We start from the raw sequence: 8,085 nt of genomic DNA, 5'->3' as shown, positions 1-8,085 counted from the left end.
TTTCTCTACATGGTATGGAACTCTCCGAGATTCCTTTGGAAAATGAGAAACAGCAACTCACAAGTAATTTTCCTTAGTGACGTCAGTCATTACATGCCAGAAAACTCTCACACCACAACAGAAGGAAGACAATAAGCCGACCAAAATCTTCCAAACACAGAATGAGATGACTCAAAATATTCACTAAAAATGAATGAATCGTGAATAAGGGCTAAGAGAAGAGGCAGCACACTATTACTAACTAGAAAACACAAATCAAAGGCATTCTGGGAACCACTATGAACTCTATCTTAATATAAAAATTTCAACATGAATTAAAATGTGGGAAGGAGTCCTGATGTGGCTTTGAGAGGATACACACGGGTCTGCAAACACAAAGTCAGTGGTCCACACACACAAGTACTCTTGAGAAACTATCTATAGATTTTGTTGCAGTCATATAAAATGTCAAAAGAAGTCTGGTCTGATGTAGAGTATTCAAGCTTTGTAGCAAAAAATTTACATATAATCAATGAACTTATAAAACAATAGGTTTTGCTGGGTGGAAAATCATAACCAACACAAACTCAAAAAGGAAAAAATAACGTTTTGCAACTAAAAAAATATTGTTGAACTAAACGAGATAATTTTAAAAATGTAGTCCTTGATATGGTGGTGATTGTGGTGGCTCTGTAGCATAAGCACTGGACAACAAACACAAACCCACCAACGCAAAGAGATCAAGATTTAGGCTACTGCCAATGATTTGTAACATAGGTTACACTAAGTAGGATCACTATGTGTGGGAACCAACTTCAATACACATAACAACAGGAAGTCTTTGATGTGATAAAAGTAATATAATCAGAGACTTCTCTGTTGTTTTTTTAAGTGCCATCAACTGCTTTCAGACTCATGTTCTTTTTGTCCTTGTTGTTGTTGTTGTTGTGTGCCTTCGAACGTGTTCCCGCACAAGCAACCAATACAAGGTGTTTGACCAGCAGCTGATTCAAACGGACCTTGCAGTCCACTGCTTACCTTACAGAGCAACAATAAGTCACTATTAACAAGGAAAAGGAATTGACATGAGTGAACCAAAGCTATTTGACCTTTGATATATTATTAGTAAATTTCTTCCATTCGTGAATATTTATTAACTTTATATTCCTTTGAAAATAAAGATAGAATGTGATCAGTTTCTCATCTTGATCCACTGAAAACAGATAAATGTGATCAACACAATAGGGAAACCAGACTTTAAGAACCTTGTCATTACATAGAACAAAGGCAACAGGGTATGGCAAATCAGCTGAAAATACATTTCTTTGATTATGATTTGCCCCAGTTTTGGCAAAGGTTTTTTTTTTTTTCCTATTTATCTCCAAATGTTTCTTATGTTTATATACTTGTATGATACTCAAGTTGCAGGTAAGGCTAGTATGGTTTTATATTTGCTTGAATGCCTTATATTTGCTTGAATGCTTGGCATGACATTTGAAAAAGATCAGCCTTCATTCATTCAGAGCCAGAGGATGGGTACCTTGCTACTACTCATTGCAAAGGGCTTTATCCTTAAGTAAGTGAGCATCAAACTGTGAATTCATTGGTAATTTTGTTTATCTTTCATTTTAATTATTTTTTCCCATTCTTGAATTTTTCAGAGCACTTGAAAACAGAATCTGGTAAGTTTCTTCATGGGTTATAGGTGCAGTGGTGAAAAACTTGTAAGAAGTTATTTTCGTCTTTGTTGGGCTCTGGTGCTGATGATTCTTCCATTACTCTCTTGGTATTTCAGATTGCCTTCAGAAAGAAAATGGTAAAGTTTAACCCCAGTTCTCCTGTTTGTATTATATAATGTTGTTAGAGTCATTTCTGATTCTTGACTCTTTTTCTATTCTTTTTGCATTCTCTGTAGACATTTGGAATATAATTTCCTCCATGTTACTTCTGATCTATTTCATTATATATACAAATTCTTATTCTATTTCACTCCTATCTTGTTTTATTCCTCAGTGAATCGATTTGTTTCATAATCTTTCTAAATCCTTATTTATCATATTCTCATTTCATCTTTGCACTCTGCTAACAACAATTCCTTCCAACGCACTCTTAAATGAGAGAATTTCTCTACATGTTATTGGACTCTCTTGTGTCCTTTGGGAAATGAGAAATCAGAAACAGCGTTTCACCAGTATTTTCCCTTAGTGACGTCAGTCATTACACAGAAGAAAATACTCACACCACAATAGTAGGAAGACTCATACACGGATCAAAAACTTCCCAAAACATAGAATCAGTTAACTCAGATGTTTCACTAAAAGTGAAAGAATCGTGAATAAGCACAAAAGAAGATGCAGACACCAATACTGAGCAGGAAAGGCCAATCAAAGGCATAAAGGAAACTATTGCATTCTCTCTCTCAATATACAAATGGCAACATGAATGAAAATGTGGCTAGGAGTCCTCATGCTGCTTTGGGAGGATTTACACTGGCCTGCTAAACACAAGGTCAGTGGTTCTAACCCACCTGTACTCTTGACAAGCTCTCTCTACAGAGAACCACTGGAATTTGGACCTGTGTCAATGGCACTTAACAGCAAAGGCTATATATTTTGGAAGAAACTGCATAGAAATACAATGTATCACTGAATGTGTGTTTACATATTTAAAATGGTACGAAGCCCACCGTCTAGTGAAAATTGTTGTGATGTAGTCAAGTTTTAGATTTGATCATTTTAGTCACATAAAATGTCAATAGAAGGCCAGCCTGGATCAGAATACTCAAGCTTTTGTGTCAAAATTTTTAATATAATCTATAAATACATAAATCTTTGATGGATGCAAACTCATAGCAGAGACATGGACTCCAAATTTGAAAACTATTCCCTTTTAGATAGATGTCTCTTTAGACATTTTGAAAATAATTTCCTCCATTATATTTCTGAACTATGTCATTATATTACAACATCTCATTCTATTTCTCTCCTTAAGCAATCTATTTTTTTCCTAATCTTTCTTAATACTTATCTATTATACTGTCTTTTCATCCTTCTACTATGCTAACAAAAACTCCTTCCAGCCCACTCTTAAATGAGGTAATTTCTCTACATGTTATTGAATTCTCTTGTACTTTGTTTGGAAAATGATAAATGAGAAACAAGTATTTTTCCTTAATGATATCAGTCATTACACCGAAGAAAACACTCACACCACAGTAGTAGGAAGACAAATAACCCTATAACAAGCTTCCCAAAACATATAATCAGATGACTCAGAGCATTCACTAAAAATGAATGAATAGTGAATAAGCAGTAGTCTTAAAAATACAAATTAAAGGCAAAATGGAAATAATTGTGTTCTGTATCTTACTATAAAGTTTTTAACATGAATTGAAGTTTGGGATAATATCCTGGTACAGCTCTGTTAGGATATACATTGGCATGCTAACTGCCAGGTCAGCAGTCCACACACACCAGTATTTCTGGGAAACCCTCTCTATACAGGATCACTAGGTGTTGGGACTGAGTTGATGGAACTTAACAGCAATTACATTTTTGGAAGAAACTGTATAAAACTACAGTCTTGCCCACAGATGTGTGTTTACATTAACTAAAACTTTACAAATTCCACTGCCTAGTGAAAAATGTGACATAGTCAATTTTTAGATTTTGATAATTTGTTACAGTCACATAAAAGAAGATAAGTCTGGTGAAGAATATGAAACCTTTGTATTAAATTTTTTAAATATAATCAATAAACATATAAAACAATAGACTTTGCTGTAAGGAATCTCATAGCAGAGACACAGACTCTAAAAGGGAAAAATAATGGCTTGCATCTTAATAAATACTGTGGATGAATGAAACTGGATAATTAAAGAAAACTTAGTCCTTGACATGGGGAGTGTGGTGGCTCTGTAGCATAAGCACTGGACAGCAAACCACAAGCCCAGCAGCCCATTAGGAGGAGAAAGATGAGTGTTTATACTCCTGCCAATGATTTACAGCATTGGTAACCCAATGTAGGGTTGCTATGTGTCTGAATCGGCTCAACTGCACTTAACAACAAGAAGTCCTTGATAGGATGAAAGTAATGGTATTATGGTCTTATGTGTTGTTGTATTTAAGTGCCATCAAGTCCTTTCTAATTCATGTTGTTTTTGAGTGTCATCCGACACTCAAAATTGGTTCCAACCATAACAAACCCTTATAGGGCTTTTGAAAAGTGGCTGGTGAGATTGAAACACCTACCTTGCAATTCAAACAGACCTTGAAGTCCACTACTTACCCTACAGGACAACACGAAGACTCCATTAACTATGAAACTTAATTTACATTAGTGAACGGAAGCTATTAAAACTTTAATCTGTTAATTTGTAAATTTCCTCCATTGCTTCCATTTGTGAATATTTATTCAATTTGTTTTTCTGAGAAAATAGAGATATATTATGGTGAATTTCTCACCTTGATCCACTTATAATGCATAGATGTAAGTGGATCAAGGTGAGAAATTCACCATATCAATACAATATGAAGTCTAAGTTTTCAAGAACCTTGTCATTACATAGAACAGATAGATAATGGCTACAGTGTAGGGCAAATTAGCCGAATATGTTTTGTTTTAAGTGCCATCGAGTTGGTTCCGACCCATAGTGACCCTGTATAGGGTTTCCAAGAAGCAACTGGTGATCTTGAACCACTGACCATGCAGCTCAAAAGACTTTGCAGTCTAGCGCATTAGCCTACAGTGCCACTTAAGATTTGTCTCGAATTTTGACATAGTTTTTTAATTCTTGTTTTATCCAAATCTTTCTTTCATTTATATTCTTGAATTATAGTCAAATGGCAAGAAGGCAAATATGGTTTTATATTTGTATGAATATATGGCATGTCATTTGAAAAGATCAGCTTTCATTCATTCAGAGCCAGGGTATGGGTGCCTTGGCATTATGTTGTACAAAGGGCTTTGTCCTTAAATAAGTGAGCTTCAAACTGTTAATTCATTGGTAATTGTGTTTATCTTTATTTTTAATAATTTTTCCCATTTTTCGATTTTTGCAGAGAACATGAAAAAAAATAATTGTAAGATTCTAATGAGGCTTTCTGCTCCTGTAAAGATTTACAGCCTCGGAAACCCTGTTCAGGGTCACTATGGGTCGGAACTGACTTGACGGCACTTAACAACAACAACAAAAAATGGGTTATACAAACATTTGTAAAAAGTTTTTAGGAAGATTTTGTTTCTTTGTTTTTCTCTGGTGCTAAGGACTCTTACATTACTCTCTTTGTATTTCAGATCTCCTTCAGAAAGAAAATGGTAAAATTTAACACTTTATATTGTACGATGTTATTATAGTGATTTCTGCTAATTTCCTTTTTTTCTATTCCTTTAGCATTCTCTTTAGTCATTTAAAATATAATTTCCTATGTTATACTTCTGATCTATTTCATTATATTTCAACATCGCACTCTATTTCTATCCTTTCTTGTTTCTCTCCTCAGTGAATCTATTTTCTTCCTAATCTTTCTTAATCCTTATCTATTATGTTCTCTTTTCATCCTTCCATTATGCTAACAACAACTTCTTCTGGCCCACTCTCAAATGAGGGAATTTCTCTACATGTTATTAAACTCTATTGTACTTTCTTTGGGAAATAATAAAACAAGGAAGGACAATTCACACGTATTTTTCCTTAGTGTTGTTATTGTTGTGTGCCGTGGAGTCAGTTCCGACTCATAACAACCCTGCACAGGGTTTCCAAGGCTGTAAATCTTTACAGGAGCAGAAAGCCTCATCTTTCTCCCGCAGAACAGCTGGTAGTTTCGAACTGTTGACCTTGCAGTTTGCAGCCCGATTCATAACCACTACACTACCAGAGCTCCTTAGTGTTATCAGTCTTTATATGTAAGAAGTCACTCACACCACAATATTAGGAAGACATAACCCTATCAAAAACTTCCCAAAACATGCAATCGGATGACTCAGATCATTCACAAAAAATGAATAGTGAATGAGCACAAGAAAAGATGCAGCACACTATTACTGACTTGTTGTTGTTGTTGTTAAGTGCTGTCTAGTCGTTTCTGACTCATAGCGACCCTGTATAGGATTTTCTGGGGAGCAGCTGGTTAATTTGAACCACCGACTTGCAATTCAAACTGACTTTACAGTCCAACGCATTAACCCACATCACCACATCATTACTGACTAGGAAATACAAATTAAAGACATTGTGAGTACCATTGTGGTTTTCTATCTTAATATAATTATTTTAACATGAATTGATATAGAGGAAGCAGTCCTGGTGTAGCTTTATTAGGATAAACACTGTTCTGCTTACTACAAGGTCAGCAGGTCACACCCACCATTCCTTCTTATAAACCTTCCTTATACAGGGTCACTGTGGTTTAGAACGGACTGGATGGCACTTAACAACAATGACAAAATATCTAGAAAGAAATTATGTAAGTCTATACAGTTGCAGAAGAATGTGTGTTTCCATGGTTAAAATTTTATGAATTCCATTATCTAGTGAAGAATGTGACATTGTCAATTTTTCTGTTTTAGTATATTGGTTCAGTCATACACAATATTAAAATAAGAAAAATCTGGTGATGGATATACAAGTCTTATTGTAACATTTTTGAAATATAATAAACATATAAAAATAGATTTTTCTGGATGGAAACTCATAGCAGAGACAAAGACTCTAAGAGGACAAAAGAATAAACACAGTGGATGAAATAAAACTATTTGATTGTCTCAACTGTTGCATATGACAAAATAAAGAGCAGAAACAACATCAGGGGGAACTGTGTTATAACACGTGTACTTCAAGTCTCTGAAAGAGAGAAGAGAAACACTGTTCATAAAACATAGCTGAATTGAATGCATAAATTTGTGAAATGTTTCAACGACAGAATAAAAAAATCCAGTGCATCCTACTTAGAATAATTTCTCAAATGTATCTAAGTGCAAGAGTCCCCCATCGAGTTTTCCTTGGCTGAATGAGGTGCCTCTGGTTAGACTCATACTGTCAATGTTTCGTTTGATCCATTTGAACTGTTCAAGGACCTGTTGCTAGTTGCGGCCTTGCGGGAGCTTCATAGCAACCGGAGGGGGAAACAACTCTTTCTTTTAATTGCTCCGAACACTGCAGCCAAAGAGACACTTGTAGTCTTACTCCCTTTTCGCTTGGGCGGGAGGGGGCCGGATTGTGGCCACCATGTTGGTGAAGGTGAACGAAGCCTCCTAGAGTTCCAGGATGGTAGACTTTGCTGGCTCAAGCCCGCCATCTTAATAAAGAAAGGGACTATCGGGGGTCCCACATACACCCCTTCTCCAACCCTGTTCCTACGACTCAACTCGGCTGAGCTGTACTCTGCCTTACTTGTCCAGCCTCTGCAAACACAACTGTCATCACCTGAGAAAAGGCTTAAGACGTTACCGAATGAGGGGGAAAGGGCAATGCCGACCAATTGCGCTGTGGTGGGCTGTGCAGCAACCTACAAATGCACATTAACATCAGCTTCCACAGGTTTCCTTTGGATCCTAAATGAAGAAATTAATGGATTAGCATGTTTAGGCACAAAATTTTTGTGCCAGGAAAACATACTTTTCTTTGTTCAAAGCACTTTGAAGCCTCCTGTTTTGACCTAACAGAACAGACTTGACGACTTACAATGGATGCTGTTCCAACCATTTTTTATTTTTGTACCAGTATAATGTCTATGAAACTCAAATCAAGGAATCTTTTGGAAAAAAGCAACAGTTGTACTCTAGCAGGACCATCTAAATCAAACATTAGGAGTCGGGAAACACTATGTGAACACAGTTATGCCTTTGGGAACCCTATGGAGGCAAAAAAAGCAGATCATTGAACTGGAAAAGGAAATAGCAAGCTTAAAAAGAAAAATGAAAACTTGCCTACAAATAGAACACAGAGCAACTAGAAGATGGACCAATGCCACATGCTTGGTGAAGAATTTAGAAGCAAGTAACATAGCGTAGTTATGCTGCAAAAAGTCATTAAGAAGACAAGAACGAAGAGAAAAGGTCAAAATGGATGTCAGAGGAGACTCTGAAACTTGCTCTCCAGCGTAGAGA

The 8,085-nt window shown here is 36.0% G+C and overlaps 1 pseudogene; it reads left to right on the top strand.

The window, feature by feature from the left end:
- Positions 1 to 7,446: 7,446 nt before the first annotated feature.
- The window catches only part of LOC102831859, a 2,699-nt pseudogene continuing 2,060 nt past the window's right edge, over positions 7,447 to 8,085 (top strand).

The sequence above is a fragment of the Chrysochloris asiatica genome, unplaced genomic scaffold, assembly GCF_000296735.1.
Source record: "Chrysochloris asiatica unplaced genomic scaffold, ChrAsi1.0 scaffold00626, whole genome shotgun sequence".
In the NCBI taxonomy this organism is placed as follows: domain Eukaryota; kingdom Metazoa; phylum Chordata; class Mammalia; order Afrosoricida; family Chrysochloridae; genus Chrysochloris; species Chrysochloris asiatica.
Note: the sequence above shows the minus strand (reverse complement) of the source record. Positions and strands in the feature narration are given on the sequence as shown.